The sequence below is a fragment of the Gorilla gorilla genome, chromosome 16 (genome assembly GCF_029281585.2).
Source record: "Gorilla gorilla gorilla isolate KB3781 chromosome 16, NHGRI_mGorGor1-v2.1_pri, whole genome shotgun sequence".
NCBI lineage: Eukaryota > Metazoa > Chordata > Mammalia > Primates > Hominidae > Gorilla > Gorilla gorilla.
Genome location: NC_073240.2, coordinates 6,539,907 through 6,559,264, shown reverse-complemented (window position 1 = coordinate 6,559,264; position 19,358 = coordinate 6,539,907).

Below are 19,358 nucleotides of genomic sequence, written 5' to 3'. Positions count from 1 at the left end.
TCCTTTCCATTCCATTGCATTCCATTGCATTCCATTCCATTCCATTCCATTCCATTCCATTCCATTCCATTCCACACCACTCCACTCCACTCCACTCCATTCCACTCCACTCCACTCCGGTACATTCCATTCCATTCCATTCCATTCCATTCCATTCCATTCCGTGCTTCTCGGGTACATTCCGTTCCGTTCCATTCCATTCCATTCCATTCCATTCCGTTCCAGTGCACTCTACTCCACTCCACTCCACTCCACTCCACTCTGGTACATTCCATTCCATTCCATTCCATTCCATTCCATTCCATTCCATTTCCATTCCCATTCCATTTCCATTCCCGTTCCATTTCCATTCCCGTTTCTTTTCCATTCCCGTTCCATTTCCATTCCAGTTCCATTACCATTCCCGTTCCATTTCCATTCCCGATCCATTTCCATTCCCGTTCCTTTTCCATTCCCGTTCCATTTCCATTCCCGTTCCGTTACCATTCCCGTTCCATTTCCGTTCCCGTTCCGTTTCCGTTCCCGTTCCATTTCCGTTCTCGTTCCGTTTCCGTTCCCGTTCCATTTCCATTCCCGTTCCATTTCCGTTCCCGTTCCATTTCCATTCCCGTTCCATTTCCGTTCCCGTTCCATTTCCATTCCCGTTCTATTTCCATTCCCTTTCCATTTCCATTTCATTCCATTCCGTTCTGCTCGGGTACATTCCATTCCATTCCATTGCATTCCATTCCATTCTGCTCCTGTCCATTCCATTCCATTCCATTCCGTTCCATTCCGTTCTACTCGGGTAGATTCCATTCCATTCCATTCCATTCCATTCCATTCCATTCTACTGGTGTCCATTCCATTCCATTCCATTCCATTCCATTCCATTCCATTGCATTCCATTCCATTCCATTCCATTCCATTCCGTTCCGTTCTACTCGGTTACATTCCATTCAATTCCATTCCATTCCGTTCTACTCGGGTAGATTCCATTCCATTCCATTCCATTCCATTCCATTCCTTTCCATTCCATTGCATTCCATTGCATTGCATTGCACTCAATTCCATTCCATTCCATTCCATTCCATTCCATTCCATTCCATTCCATTCCATTCCATTCCATTCCATTCCATTCCATTCCATTCCGTTCCGTTCAACTCGGTTACATTCCATTCAATTACATTCCATTCCGTTCTACTCGGTTACATTCCATTCCATTCCATTCCATTCCATTCCAATCCATTCCATTCCATTCCATTCCGTTCTACTCGGGTACATTCCATTCCATTCCATTCCATTCCATTCCATTCCATTCCGTTCTACTTTGGTACATTCCATTCCATTCCATTCCATTCCATTCCATTCCATTCCATTCCATTCCATTCCATTCCATTCCATTCCATTGAATTCCATTCCGTTCCATGCCATTCCATTGAATTCCATTCCATTCCATTCCATTCCATTCCATTCCATTCCATTCCATTCCATTGAATTCCATTCCATTCCATTCCATTCCATTCCATTCCATTCCATTCCATCCCATTCCATTCCATTCCATTCCATTCCGTTCTACTCGGGTTGATTCCATTCTATTCCATTCCATTCCATTCGATCCCATTTGATTCCATTCGATTCCATTCAATTCCATTCGATTCCATTCCATTCCACTCCATTCCATTCCATTGAATTCCATTCCATTCCATTCCATTCCATTCCATTCCATTCCATTCCATTGAATTCCATTCCATTCCATTCCATTCCATTCCATTGAATTCCATTCCATTCCATTCCATTCAATTGAATTCCGTTCCATTCCATTCCATTCCGTTCCGTTCCGTCCCGTTCCGTTCCGTTCCGTTCCGTTGCGTTCCGTTCCGTTCTACTCGGGTTGATTAAATTCTATTCCATTCCATTCTATTCGATTCCATTCGATTCCAATCGATTCCATTCGATTCCATTCGATTCCATTGAATTCCATTCCATTCCATTCCATTCCATTGAATTGCGTTGCATTATATTCCATTCCGTTCCGTTCCGTCCCGTTCCGTTCCGTTCCGTTCCGTTGCGTGCCGTTCCGTTCTACTCGGTTTGATTCCATTCCATTCCATTCCATTCCATTCCATTCCATTCCATTCCATTCCATTCCATTCCATTGAATTCCATTCCATTCCATTCCATTCCATTCCATTCCATTCCATACCGTTCTACTCGGGTTGATTCCATTCTATTCCATTCCATTCCATTCGATCTCATTCGATTCCATTCGATTCCATTCGATTCCACTCCATTCCATTCCATTGAATTCCATTCCATTCCATTCCATTCCATTCCATTCCATTGAATTCCATTCCATTCCATTCCATTCCATTCCATTCCATTCCATTCCATTCCATTGAATTCCATTCCATTCCATTGAATTCCATTCCATTCCATTCCATTCCATTGAATTCCGTTCCATTCCATTCCATTCCATTCCATTCCATTCCATTCCATTGAATTCCATTCCATTCCATTCCATTCCATTCCATTGAATTCCATTCCATTCCATTCCATTCAATTGAATTCCGTTCCATTCCATTCCATTCCGTTCCGTTCCGTCCCGTTCCGTTCCGTTCCGTTCCGTTGCGTTCCGTTCCGTTCTACTCGGGTTGATTAAATTCTATTCCATTCCATTCTATTCGATTCCATTCGATTCCAATCGATTCCATTCGATTCCATTCGATTCCATTGAATTCCATTCCATTCCATTCCATTCCATTGAATTGCGTTGCATTATATTCCATTCCGTTCCGTTCCGTCCCGTTCCGTTCCGTTCCGTTCCGTTGCGTGCCGTTCCGTTCTACTCGGGTTGATTCCATTCCATTCCATTCCATTCCATTGAATTCCATTCCATTCCATTCCATTCCATTCCATTCCATTCCATTGAATTCCATTCCATTCCATTCCATTCCATTCCATTCCATTCCATTCCGTTCTACTCGGGTTGATTCCATTCTATTCCGTTCCATTCCATTCGATCTCATTCGATTCCATTCGATTCCATTCGATTCCACTCCATTCCATTCCATTGAATTCCATTCCATTCCATTCCATTCCATTCCATTCCATTGAATTCCATTCCATTCCATTCCATTCAATTCCATTCCATTCCATTCCATTCCATTCCATTGAATTCCATTCCATTCCATTGAATTCCATTCCATTCCATTCCATTCCATTGAATTCCGTTCCATTCCATTCCATTCCATTCCATTCCATTCCATTGAATTCCATTCCATTCCTTTCCATAGAATTCCGTTCCATTCCATTCCATTCCATTCCATTCCATTCCATTCCATTCTACTGGTGTCCATTCCATTCCATTCCATTCCATTCCATTCCATTCCATTCCATTCCATTCCTTTCCATTCCATTGCATTCCATTGCATTCCATTCCATTCCATTCCATTCCATTCCATTCCATTCCATTCCATTCCACACCACTCCACTCCACTCCACTCCATTCCACTCCACTCCACTCCGGTACATTCCATTCCATTCCATTCCATTCCATTCCATTCCATTCCGTGCTTCTCGGGTACATTCCGTTCCGTTCCATTCCATTCCATTCCATTCCATTCCGTTCCAGTGCACTCTACTCCACTCCACTCCACTCCACTCCACTCTGGTACATTCCATTCCATTCCATTCCATTCCATTCCATTCCATTCCATTTCCATTCCCATTCCATTTCCATTCCCGTTCCATTTCCATTCCCGTTTCTTTTCCATTCCCGTTCCATTTCCATTCCAGTTCCATTACCATTCCCGTTCCATTTCCATTCCCGATCCATTTCCATTCCCGTTCCTTTTCCATTCCCGTTCCATTTCCATTCCCGTTCCGTTACCATTCCCGTTCCATTTCCGTTCCCGTTCCGTTTCCGTTCCCGTTCCATTTCCGTTCTCGTTCCGTATCCGTTCCTGTTCCATTTCCATTCCCGTTCCATTTCCGTTCCCGTTCCATTTCCATTCCCGTTCCATTTCCGTTCCCGTTCCATTTCCATTCCCGTTCTATTTCCATTCCCTTTCCATTTCCATTTCATTCCATTCCGTTCTGCTCGGGTACATTCCATTCCATTCCATTGCATTCCATTCCATTCTGCTCCTGTCCATTCCATTCCATTCCATTCCGTTCCATTCCGTTCTACTCGGGTAGATTCCATTCCATTCCATTCCATTCCATTCCATTCCATTCTACTGGTGTCCATTCCATTCCATTCCATTCCATTCCATTCCATTCCATTGCATTCCATTCCATTCCATTCCATTCCATTCCGTTCCGTTCTACTCGGTTACATTCCATTCAATTCCATTCCATTCCGTTCTACTCGGGTAGATTCCATTCCATTCCATTCCATTCCATTCCTTTCCATTCCATTGCATTCCATTGCATTGCATTGCACTCAATTCCATTCCATTCCATTCCATTCCATTCCATTCCATTCCATTCCATTCCATTCCGTTCCGTTCAACTCGGTTACATTCCATTCAATTACATTCCATTCCGTTCTACTCGGTTACATTCCATTCCATTCCATTCCATTCCATTCCAATCCATTCCATTCCATTCCATTCCGTTCTACTCGGGTACATTCCATTCCATTCCATTCCATTCCATTCCATTCCATTCCGTTCTACTTTGGTACATTCCATTCCATTCCATTCCATTCCATTCCATTACATTACATTCCATTCCATTCCATTCCGTTCTACTCGGGTTGATTCCATTCTATTCCATTTCATTCCATTCCATTCCATTCCATTCCATTCCATTCCATTCCATTCCATTCCATTCCATTGAATTCCATTCCGTTCCATTCCATTCCATTGAATTCCATTCCATTCCATTCCATTCCATTCCATTCCATTCCATTCCATTCCATTGAATTCCATTCCATTCCATTCCATTCCATTCCATTCCATTCCATCCCATTCCATTCCATTCCATTCCATTCCGTTCTACTCGGGTTGATTCCATTCTATTCCATTCCATTCCATTCGATCCCATTTGATTCCATTCGATTCCATTCAATTCCATTCGATTCCATTCCATTCCACTCCATTCCATTCCATTGAATTCCATTCCATTCCATTCCATTCCATTCCATTCCATTCCATTCCATTCCATTCCATTCCATTGAATTCCATTCCATTCCATTCCATTCCATTCCATTGAATTCCATTCCATTCCATTCCATTCAATTGAATTCCGTTCCATTCCATTCCATTCCGTTCCGTTCCGTCCCGTTCCGTTCCGTTCCGTTCCGTTGCGTTCCGTTCCGTTCTACTCGGGTTGATTAAATTCTATTCCATTCCATTCTATTCGATTCCATTCGATTCCAATCGATTCCATTCGATTCCATTCGATTCCATTGAATTCCATTCCATTCCATTCCATTCCATTGAATTGCGTTGCATTATATTCCATTCCGTTCCGTTCCGTCCCGTTCCGTTCCGTTCCGTTCCGTTGCGTGCCGTTCCGTTCTACTCGGGTTGATTCCATTCCATTCCATTCCATTCCATTCCATTCCATTCCATTCCATTCCATTCCATTCCATTCCATTGAATTCCATTCCATTCCATTCCATTCCATTCCATTCCATTCCATTCCATACCGTTCTACTCGGGTTGATTCCATTCTATTCCATTCCATTCCATTCGATCTCATTCGATTCCATTCGATTCCATTCGATTCCACTCCATTCCATTCCATTGAATTCCATTCCATTCCATTCCATTCCATTCCATTCCATTCCATTGAATTCCATTCCATTCCATTCCATTCCATTCCATTCCATTCCATTCCATTGAATTCCATTCCATTCCATTGAATTCCAATCCATTCCATTCCATTCCATTGAATTCCGTTCCATTCCATTCCATTCCATTCCATTCCATTCCATTCCATTCCATTGAATTCCATTCCATTCCATTCCATTCCTTTCCATTGAATTCCATTCTGTTCCATTCCATTCCTTTGAATTCCGTTCCATTCCATTCCATTCCATTCCTTTCCGTTCCGTTCCGTTCCGTTCTGTTCCGTTGCGTTCCGCTCCGTTCTACTCGGGTTGATTCCATTCTATTCCATTCCATTCCATTCGATCCCATTCGATTCCATTCGATTCCATTCGATTCCATTCGATTCCACTCCACTCCATTCCATAGAATTCCATTCCTTTCCATTCCATTTGAATTCCATTCCATTCCATTCCATTCCATTCTATTCCATTCCATCCCATTCCATTCCATTCCATTCCATTCTACTCGGGTTGATTGCATTCTATTCCATTCCATTCCATTCGATTCCATTCGATTCCATTCGATTCCATTCGATTCCATTCCATTCCATTCCATTCCATTCCATTCCATTGAATTCCATTCCATTCCATTCCATTCCATTCCATTCCAATCCATTGAATTCCATTCCATTCCATTCCATTGAATTCCATTCCATTCCATAGAATTCCATTCCATTCCATTCCATTCCATTGAATTCCGTTCCTTTCCATTCCATTCCATTCCGTTCCGTGCTTCTCGGGTACATTCCGTTCCGTTCCATTCCATTCCATTCCATTCCATTCCGTTCCAGTGCACTCTACTCCACTCCACTCCACTCCACTCCACTCCGGTACATTCCATTCCATTCCATTCCATTCCATTTCCATTCCCATTCCATTTCCATTCCCGTTCCATTTCCATTCCCGTTTCTTTTCCATTCCCGTTCCATTTCCATTCCAGTTCCATTACCATTCCCGTTCCATTTCCATTCCCGATCCATTTCCATTCCCGTTCCTTTTCCATTCCCGTTCCATTTCCATTCCCGTTCCGTTACCATTCCCGTTCCATTTCCGTTCCCGTTCCGTTTCCGTTCCCGTTCCATTTCCGTTCTCGTTCCGTTTCCGTTCCCGTTCCATTTCCATTCCCGTTCCATTTCCGTTCCCGTTCCATTTCCATTCCCGTTCCATTTCCATTCCCTTTCCATTTCCATTTCATTCCATTCCGTTCTGCTTGGGTACATTCCATTCCATTCCATTGCATTCCATTCCGTTCTGCTCCTGTCCATTCCATTCCATTCCAATCCGTTCCATTCCGTTCTACTCGGGTAGATTCCATTCCATTCCATTCCATTCCATTCCATTCCATTCCATTCCATTCCGTTCCATTCCATTCTACTGGTGTCCATTCCATTCCATTCCATTCCATTCCATTCCATTCCATTCCATTGCATTCCATTCCATTCCATTCCATTCCGTTCCGTTCTACTCGGTTACATTCCATTCAATTCCATTCCATTCCGTTCTACTCGGGTAGATTCCATTCCATTCCATTCCATTCCTTTCCATTCCATTGCATTCCATTGCATTGCATTGCACTCAATTCCATTCCATTCCATTCCATTCCATTCCATTCCATTCCATTCCATTCCATTCCGTTCCGTTCAACTCGGTTACATTCCATTCAATTACATTCCATTCCGTTCTACTCGGTTACATTCCATTCCATTCCATTCCATTCCATTCCAATCCATTGCATTCCATTCCATTCCGTTCTACTCGGGTACCTTCCGTTCCATTCCATTCCATTCCATTCCATTCCATTCCATTCCTTTCCGTTCTACTTTGGTACATTCCATTCCATTCCATTCCATTCCATTCCATTCCATTCCATTCCATTCCATTCCATTCCGTTCTACTCAGGTTGATTCCATTCTATTCCATTCCATTCCATTCCATTCCATTCCATTCCATTCGATTCCATTCCATTCCATTCCATTGAATTCCATTCCATTCCATTCCATTCCATGGAATTCCATTCCATTCCATTCCATTCCATTCCATTCCATTCCATTGAATTCCATTCCATTCCATTCCATTCCATTCCATTGAATTCCATTCCGTTCCATTCCATTCCATTGAATTCCATTAAATTCCATTCCTTTCCATTCCATTCCATTCCATTGAATTCCATTCCATTCCATTCCATTCCATTCCATTCCATCCCATTCCATTCCATTCCATTCCATTCCGTTCTACTCGGGTTGATTTCTTTCTATTCCATTCCATTCCATTCGATCCCATTTGATTCCATTCGATTCCATTCAATTCCATTCGATTCCATTCCATTCCACTCCATTCCATTCCATTGAATTCCATTCCATTCCATTCCATTCCATTCCATTCCATTCCATGGAATTCCATTCCATTCCATTCCATTCCATTCCATAGAATTCCATTCCATTCCATTCCATTCCACTGAATTCCGTTCCTTTCCATTCCATTCCGTTCCGTTCCGTTCCGTTCCGTTCCGTTGCGTTCCGTTCCGTTCCGTTGTGTTCCGTTCCGTTCTACTCGGGTTGATTCCATTCTATTCCTTTCCATTCCAATCCATTCCGTTCCATTCCATTGAATTCCATTCCATTCCATTCCATTCCATTCCATTCCATTCCATTCCATTCCATGGAATTCCGTTCCATTCCATTCCATTCCGTTCCGTTCCGTCCCGTTCCGTTCCGTTCCGTTCCGTTGCGTTCCGTTCCGTTCTACTCGGGTTGATTCCATTCTATTCCATTCCATTCCATTCGATTCCATTCGATTCCATTCGATTCCACTCCATTCCATTCCATAGAATTCCATTCCATTCCATTCCATTCCATTGAATTCCATTCCATTCCATTCCATTCCATTGAATTCCATTCCATTCCATTCCATTCCATTGAATTCCATTCCATTCCATTCCATTCCATTCCATTCCATTCCATTCCATTCCATTCCATTCCATTCTACTGTTGTCCATTCCATTCCATTCCATTCCATTCCATTCCATTCCTTTCCATTCCATTCCTTTCCATTCCATTGCATTCCATTGCATTCCATTCCATTCCATTCCATTCCATTCCATTCCATTCCACTCCACTCCACTCCACTCCACTCCATTCCACTCCACTCCACTCCGGTACATTCCATTCCATTCCATTCCATTCCATTCCATTCCATTCCATTCCGTGCTTCTCGGGTACATTCCGTTCCGTTCCATTCCATTCCATTCCATTCCATTCCGTTCCAGTGCACTCTACTCCACTCCACTCCACTCCACTCCACTCCGGTACATTCCATTCCATTCCATTCCATTCCATTCCATTTCCATTCCCATTCCATTTCCATTCCCGTTCCATTTCCATTCCCGTTTCTTTTCTATTCCCGTTCCATTTCCATTCCAGTTCCATTACCATTCCCGTTCCATTTCCATTCCCGATCCATTTCCATTCCCGTTCCTTTTCCATTCCCGTTCCATTTCCATTCCCGTTCCGTTACCATTCCCGTTCCATTTCCGTTCCCGTTCCGTTTCCGTTCCCGTTCCATTTCCGTTCTCGTTCCGTTTCCGTTCCCGTTCCATTTCCATTCCCGTTCCATTTCCGTTCCCGTTCCATTTCCATTCCCGTTCCCTTTCCATTCCCTTTCCATTTCCATTTCATTCCATTCCGTTCTGCTCGGGTACATTCCATTCCATTCCATTGCATTCCATTCCGTTCTGCTCCTGTCCATTCCATTCCATTCCATTCCGTTCCATTCCGTTCTACTCGGGTAGATTCCATTCCATTCCATTCCATTCCATTCCATTCCATTCCATTCCATTCCATTCCATTCTACTGGTGTCCATTCCATTCCATTCCATTCCATTCCATTCCATTCCATTCCATTCCATTGCATTCCATTCCATTCCATTCCATTCCGTTCCGTTCTACTCGGTTACATTCCATTCAATTCCATTCCATTCCGTTCTACTCGGGTAGATTCCATTCCATTCCATTCCATTCCTTTCCATTCCATTGCATTCCATTGCATTGCATTGCACTCAATTCCATTCCATTCCATTCCATTCCATTCCATTCCATTCCATTCCATTCCATTCCGTTCCGTTCAACTCGGTTACATTCCATTCAATTACATTCCATTCCGTTCTACTCGGTTACATTCCATTCCATTCCATTCCATTCCAATCCATTCCATTCCATTCCATTCCGTTCTACTCGGGTACATTCCATTCCATTCCATTCCATTCCATTCCATTCCATTCCATTCCATTCCGTTCTACTTTGGTACATTCCATTCCATTCCATTCCATTCCATTCCATTCCATTCCATTCCATTCCATTCCATTCCGTTCTACTCGGGTTGATTCCATTCTATTCCATTCCATTCCATTCCATTCCATTCCATTCCATTCCATTCCATTCCATTCCATGGAATTCCATTCCATTCCATTCCATTCCATGGAATTCCATTCCATTCCATTCCATTCCATTCCATTCCTTTCCATTGAATTCCATTAAATTCCATTCCATTCCATTCCATGGAATTCCATTCCGTTCCATTCCATTCCATTGAATTCCATTCCATTCCATTCCATTCCATTCCATTCCATTCCATTCCATTGAATTCCATTCCATTCCATTCCATTCCATTCCATTCCATTCCACTCCATCCCATTCCATTCCATTCCATTCCATTCCGTTCTACTCGGGTTGATTCCATTCTATTCCATTCCATTCCATTCGATCCCATTTGATTCCATTCGATTCCATTCAATTCCATTCGATTCCATTCCATTCCACTCCATTCCATTCCATTGAATTCCATTCCATTCCATTCCATTCCATTCCATTCCATTCCATTCCATTGAATTCCATTCCATTCCATTCCGTTCCATTCCATTCCATTCCATTCTACTGGTGTCCATTCCATTCCATTCAATTCCATTCCATTCCATTCCATTCCATTCCTTTCCATTCCATTGCATTCCATTGCATTCCATTCCATTCCATTCCATTCCATTCCATTCCATTCCACTCCACTCCACTCCACTCCACTCCATTCCACTCCACTCCACTCCGGTACATTCCATTCCATTCCATTCCATTCCATTCCATTCCATTCCATTCCTTTCCATTCCATTCCATTCCATTCCATTCCATTCCATTCCATTCCATTCCGTGCTTCTCGGGTACATTCCGTTCCGTTCCATTCCATTCCATTCCATTCCATTCCGTTCCAGTGCACTCTACTGCACTCCACTCCACTCCACTCCACTCCGGTACATTCCATTCCATTCCATTCCATTCCATTCCATTTCCATTCCCATTCCATTTCCATTCCCGTTCCATTTCCATTCCCGTTTCTTTTCCATTCCCGTTCCATTTCCATTCCAGTTCCATTACCATTCCCGTTCCATTTCCATTCCCGATCCATTTCCATTCCCGTTCCATTTCCATTCCCGTTCCATTTCCATTCCCGTTCCATTACCATTCCCGTTCCATTTCCGTTCCCGTTCCGTTTCCGTTCCCGTTCCATTTCCGTTCTCGTTCCGTTTCCGTTCCCGTTCCATTTCCATTCCCGTTCCATTTCCGTTCCCGTTCCATTTCCATTCCCGTTCCATTTCCATTCCCTTTCCATTTCCATTTCATTCCATTCCGTTCTGCTCGGGTACATTCCATTCCATTCCATTGCATTCCATTCCGTTCTGCTCCTGTCCATTCCATTCCATTCCAATCCGTTCCATTCCGTTCTACTCGGGTAGATTCCATTCCATTCCATTCCATTCCATTCCATTCCATTCCATTCCATTCTACTGGTGTCCATTCCATTCCATTCCATTCCATTCCATTCCATTCCATTCCATTGCATTCCATTCCATTCCATTCCATTCCGTTCCGTTCTACTCGGTTACATTCCATTCAATTCCATTCCATTCCGTTCTACTCGGGTAGATTCCATTCCATTCCATTCCATTCCTTTCCATTCCATTGCATTCCATTGCATTGCATTGCACTCAATTCCATTCCATTCCATTCCATTCCATTCCATTCCATTCCATTCCGTTCCGTTCAACTCGGTTACATTCCATTCAATTACATTCCATTCCGTTCTACTCGTTTACATTCCATTCCATTCCATTCCATTCCATTCCAGTCCATTCCATTCCATTCCATTCCGTTCTACTCGGGTACATTCCGTTCCATTCCATTCCATTCCATTCCATTCCATTCCATTCCTTTCCGTTCTACTTTGGTACATTCCATTCCATTCCATTCCATTCCATTCCATTCCATTCCGTTCCATTCCATTCCATTCCATTACATTCCATTCCATTCCATTCCGTTCTACTCAGGTTGATTCCATTCTATTCCATTCCATTCCATTCCATTCCATTCCATTCCATTCCATTCCATTCCATTCCATTCGATTCCATTCCATTCCATTCCATTGAATTCCATTCCATTCCATTCCATTCCATGGAATTCCATTCCATTCCATTCCATTCCATTCCATTCGATTCCATTCCATTCCATTCCATTCCATTCCATTCCTTTCCATTCCATTGAACTCCATTCTATTCCATTCCATTCCATTCCATTGAATTCCATTCCGTTCCATTCCATTCCATAGAATTCCATTCCATTCCATTCCATTCCATTCCATTCCATTCCATTGAATTCCATTCCATTCCATTCCATTCCATTCCATTCCATCCCATTCCATTCCATTCCATTCCATTCCGTTCTACTCGGGTTGATTCCATTCTATTCCATTCCATTCCATTCGATCCCATTTGATTCCATTCGATTCCATTCAATTCCATTCGATTCCATTCCATTCCACTCCATTCCATTCCATTGAATTCCATTCCATTCCATTCCATTCCATTCCATTCCATTCCATTCCATGGAATTCCATTCCATTCCATTCCATTCCATTCCATAGAATTCCATTCCATTCCATTCCGTTCTACTTTGGTACATTCCATTCCATTCCATTCCATTCCATTCCATTCCATTCCATTCCATTCCATTCCATTCCGTTCTACTCATGTTGATTCCATTCTATTCCATTCCATTCCATTCCATTCCATTCCATTCCATTCCATTCCATTCCACTCCACTCCACTCCACTCCACTCCATTCCACTCCACTCCACTCCGGTATATTCCATTCCATTCCATTCCATTCCATTCCATTCCATTCCATTCCGTGCTTCTCGGGTACATTCCGTTCCGTTCCATTCCATTCCATTCCATTCCATTCCGTTCCAGTGCACTCTACTCCACTCCACTCCACTCCACTCCACTCCGGTACATTCCATTCCATTCCATTCCATTCCATTCCATTTCCATTCCCATTCCATTTCCATTCCCGTTCCATTTCCATTCGCATTTCTTTTCCATTCCCGTTCCATTTCCATTCCAGTTCCATTACCATTCCCGTTCCATTTCCATTCCCGATCCATTTCCAATCCCGTTCCATTTCCATTCCCGTTCCATTTCCATTCCCGTTCCATTACCATTCCCGTTCCATTTCCGTTCCCGTTCCGTTTCCGTTCCCGTTCCATTTCCGTTCTCGTTCCGTTTCCGTTCCCGTTCCATTTCCATTCCCGTTTCATTTCCGTTCCCGTTCCATTTCCATTCCCGTTCCATTTCCATTCCCTTTCCATTTCCATTTCATTCCATTCCGTTCTGCTCGGGTACATTCCATTCCATTCCATTGCATTCCATTCCGTTCTGCTCCTGTCCATTCCATTCCATTCCATTCCGTTCCATTCCGTTCTACTCGAGTAGATTCCATTCCATTCCATTCCATTCTATTCCATTCCATTCCATTCAACTGGTGTCCATTCCATTCCATTCCATTCCATTGCATTCCATTCCATTCCATTCCATTCCGTTCTACTCGGTTACGTTCCATTCAATTCAATTCCATTCCATTCTACTCGGGTAGATTCCATTCCATTCCATTCAATTCCTTTCCATTCCATTGCATTCCATTGCATTGCATTGCACTCAATTCCATTCCATTCCATTCCATTCCATTCCATTCCATTCCATTCCATTCCATTCCGTTCAACTCGGCTACATTCCATTCAATTACATTCCATTCCGTTCTACTCGGTTACATTCCATTCCATTCCATTCCATTCCATTCCAATCCATTCCATTCCATTCCATTCCGTTCTACTCGGGTACAATCCATTCCATTCCATTCCATTCCATTCCATTCCATTCCATTCCATTCCATTCCATTCCGTTCTACTTTGGTACATTCCATTCCATTCCATTCCATTCCATTCCATTCCATTCCATTCCATTCCATTCCGTTCTACTCAGGTTGATTCCATTCTATTCCATTCCATTCCATTCCATTCCATTCCATTCCATTCCATTCCATTCGATTCCATTCCATTCCATTCCATAGAATTCCATTCCATTCCATTCCATTCCATGGAATTCCATTCCATTCCATTCCATTCCATTCCATTCCATTCCATTCCATTCCATTGAATTCCATTCCATTCCATTGAATTCCATTCCATTCCATTCCATTCCATTCCATTGAATTCCATTCCGTTCCATTCCATTCCATTGAATTCCATTCCATTCCATTCCATTCCATTCCATTAGATTCCATTCCATCCCATTCCATTCCATTCCATTCCATTCCATTCCATTCCATTCCATTCCATTCCATCCCATTCCATTCCATTCCATTCCATTCCGTTCTACTCGGGTTGATTCCATTCTATTCCATTCCATTGCATTCGATCCCATTTGATTCCATTCGATTCCATTCAATTCCATTCGATTCCGTTCCATTCCACTCCATTCCATTCCATGGAATTCCGTTCCATTCCATTCCATTCCGTTCCTTTCCGTCCCGTTCCGTTCCGTTCCGTTCCGTTGCGTTCCGTTCCGTTCTACTCGGGTTGATTCCATTCTATTCCATTCCATTCCATTCGATTCCATTCGATTCCATTCGATTCCACTCCATTCCATTCCATAGAATTCCATTCCATTCCATTCCATTCCATTGAATTCCATTCCATTCCATTCCATTCCATAGAATTCCATTTCATTCCATTCCATTCCATTGAATTCCATTCCATTCCATTCCATTCCATTCCATTCCATTCCATTCCATTCTACTGGTGTCCATTCCATTCCATTCCATTCCATTCCATTCCATTCCATTCCATTCCTTTCCATTCCATTGCATTCCATTGCATTCCATTCCATTCCATTCCATTCCATTCCATTCCATTCCACTCCACTCCACTCCACTCCACTCCATTCCACTCCACTCCACTCCGGTACATTGCATTCCATTCCATTCCATTCCATTCCATTCCATTCCGTGCTTCTCGGGTACATTCCGTTCCGTTCCATTCCATTCCATTCCATTCCATTCCATTCCGTTCCAGTGCACTCTACTCCACTCCACTCCACTCCACTCCACTCCGGTACATTCCATTCCATTCCATTCCATTCCATTCCATTCCATTTCCATTCCCATTCCATTTCCATTCCCGTTCCATTTCCATTCCCGTTTCTTTTCCATTCCCGTTCCATTTCCATTCCAGTTCCATTACCATTCCCGTTCCATTTCCATTCCCGATCCATTTCCATTCCCGTTCCTTTTCCATTCCCGTTCCATTTCCATTCCCGTTCCGTTACCATTCCCGTTCCATTTCCGTTCCCGTTCCGTTTCCGTTCCCGTTCCATTTCCGTTCTCGTTCCGTTTCCGTTCCCGTTCCATTTCCATTCCCGTTCCATTTCCGTTCCCGTTCCATTTCCATTCCCGTTCCATTTCCGTTCCCGTTCCATTTCCATTCCCGTTCTATTTCCATTCCCTTTCCATTTCGATTTCATTCCATTCCGTTCTGCTCGGGTACATTCCATTCCATTCCATTGCATTCCATTCCATTCTGCTCCTGTCCATTCCATTCCATTCCATTCCGTTCCATTCCGTTCTACTCGGGTAGATTCCATTCCATTCCATTCCATTCCATTCCATTCCATTCCATTCCATTCCATTCTACTGGTGTCCATTCCATTCCATTCCATTCCATTCCATTCCATTCCATTCCATTGCATTCCATTCCATTCCATTCCATTCCGTTCCGTTCTACTCGGTTACATTCCATTCAATTCCATTCCATTCCGTTCTACTCGGGTAGATTCCATTCCATTCCATTCCATTCCTTTCCATTCCATTGCATTCCATTGCATTGCATTGCACTCAATTCCATTCCATTCCATTCCATTCCATTCCATTCCATTCCATTCCGTTCCGTTCAACTCGGTTACATTCCATTCAATTACATTCCATTCCGTTCTACTCGGTTACATTCCATTCCATTCCATTCCATTCCATTCCAATCCATTCCATTCCATTCCATTCCGTTCTACTCGGGTACCTTCCGTTCCATTCCATTCCATTCCATTCCATTCCATTCCATTCCATTCCTTTCCGTTCTACTTTGGTACATTCCATTCCATTCCATTCCATTCCATTCCATTCCATTCCATTACATTCCATTCCATTCCATTCCGTTCTACTCAGGTTGATTCCATTCTATTCCATTCCATTCCATTCCATTCCATTCCATTCCATTCGATTCCATTCCATTCCATTCCATTGAATTCCATTCCATTCCATTCCATTCCATGGAATTCCATTCCATTCCATTCCATTGAATTCCATTCCATTCCATTCCATTCCATTGAATTCCATTCCATTCCATTCCATTCCATTCCATTGAATTCCATTCCATTCCTTTCCATTCCATTCCATTCCATCCCATTCCATTCCATTCCATTCCATTCCGTTCTACTCGGGTTGATTCCATTCTATTCCATTCCATTCCATTCGATCCCATTTGATTCCATTCGATTCCATTCAATTCCATTCGATTCCATTCCATTCCACTCCATTCCATTCCATTGAATTCCATTCCATTCCATTCCATTCCATTCCATTCCATTCCATGGAATTCCATTCCATTCCATTCCATTCCATTCCATAGAATTCCATTCCATTCCATTCCATTCCACTGAATTCCGTTCCATTCCATTCCATTCCGTTCCGTTCCGTTCCGTTGCGTTCCGTTCCGTTCCGTTGTGTTCCGTTCCGTTCTACTCGGGTTGATTCCATTCTATTCCATTCCATTCCAATCCATTCCGTTCCATTCCGTTGAATTCCATTCCATTCCATTCCATTCCATTCCATTCCATTCCATTCCATTCCATTCCATGGAATTCCGTTCCATTCCATTCCATTCCGTTCCGTTCCGTCCCGTTCTGTTCCGTTCCGTTCCGTTGCGTTCCGTTCCGTTCTACTCGGGTTGATTCCATTCTATTCCATTCCATTCCATTCGATTCCATTCGATTCCATTCGATTCCACTCCATTCCATTCCATAGAATTCCATTCCATTCCATTCCATTCGATTGAATTCCATTCCATTCCATTCCATTCCATTGAATTCCATTCCATTCCATTCCATTCCATCGAATTCCATTCCATTCCATTCCATTCCATTCCATTCCATTCCATTCCATTCCATTCCATTCCATTCCATTCCATTCCATTCCATTCTACTGTTGTCCATTCCATTCCATTCCATTCCATTCCATTCCATTCCATTCCATTCCATTCCATTCCTTTCCATTCCATTGCATTCCATTGCATTGCATTCCATTCCATTCCATTCCACTCCACTCCACTCCACTCCACTCCATTCCACTCCACTCCACTCCGGTACATTCCATTCCATTCCATTCCATTCCATTCCATTCCATTCCATTCCGTGCTTCTCGGGTACATTCCGTTCCGTTCCATTCTATTCCATTCCATTCCATTCCGTTCCAGTGCACTCTACTCCACTCAACTCCACTCCACTCCACTCCGGTACATTCCATTCCATTCCATTCCATTCCATTCCATTCCATTTCCATTCCCATTCCATTTCCATTCCCGTTCCATTTCCATTCCCGTTTCTTTTCCATTCCCGTTCCATTTCCATTCCAGTTCCATTACCATTCCCGTTCCATTTCCATTCCCGATCCATTTCCATTCCCGTTCCTTTTCCATTCCCGTTCCATTTCCATTCCCGTTCCGTTACCATTCCCGTTCCATTTCCGTTCCCGTTCCGTTTCCGTTCCCGTTCCATTTCCGTTCTCGTTCCGTTTCCGTTCCCGTTCCATTTCCATTCCCTTTCCATTTCCATTTCATTCCATTCCGTTCTGCTCGGGTACATTCCATTCCATTCCATTGCATTCCATTCCGTTCTGCTCCTGTCCATTCCATTCCATTCCATTCCGTTCCATTCCGTTCTACTCGGGTAGATTCCATTCCATTCCATTCCATTCCATTCCATTCCATTCCATTCCATTCCATTCCATTCTACTGGTGTCCATTCCATTCCATTCCATTCCATTCCATTCCATTCCATTCCATTCCATTCCATTCCATTCCATTGCATTCCATTCCATTCCATTCCATTCCGTTCCGTTCTACTCGGTTACATTCCATTCAATTCCATTCCATTCCGTTCTACTCGGGTAGATTCCATTCCATTCCATTCCATTCCATTCCTTTCCATTCCATTGCATTCCATTGCATTGCATTGCACTCAATTCCATTCCATTCCATTCCATTCCATTCCATTCCATTCCACTCCATTCCATTCCATTCCATTCCGTTCCGTTCAACTCGGTTACATTCCATTCAATTACATTCCATTCCGTTCTACTCGGTTACATTCCATTCCATTCCATTCCATTCCATTCCATTCCAATCCATTCCATTCCATTCCATTCCGTTCTACTCGGGTACATTCCATTCCATTCCATTCCATTCCATTCCATTCCATTCCATTCCATTCCGTTCTACTTTGGTACATTCCATTCCATTCCATTCCATTCCATTCCATTCCATTCCATTCCATTCCATTCCATTCCGTTCTACTCGGGTTGATTCCATTCTATTCCATTCCATTCCATTCCATTCCATTCCATTCCATTCCATTCCATTCCATTCCATGGAATTCCATTCCATTCCATTCCATTCCATTCCATTCCTTTCCATTGAATTCCATTAAATTCCATTCCATTCCATTCCATTGAATTCCATTCCGTTCCATTCCATTCCATTGAATTCCATTCCATTCCATTCCATTCCATTCCATTCCATTCCATTGAATTCCATTCCATTCCATTCCATTCCATTCCATTCCATTCCATTCCATTCCATTCCATTCTACTGGTGTCCATTCCATTCCATTCCATTCCATTCCATTCCATTCCATTGCATTCCATTCCATTCCATTCCATTCCGTTCTGTTCTACTCGGTTACATTCCATTCAATTCCATTCCATTCCGTTCTACTCGGGTAGATTCCATTCCATTCCATTCCATTCCTTTCCATTCCATTGCATTCCATTGCATTGCATTGCACTCAATTCCATTCCATTCCATTCCATTCCATTCCATTCCATTCCATTCCATTCCA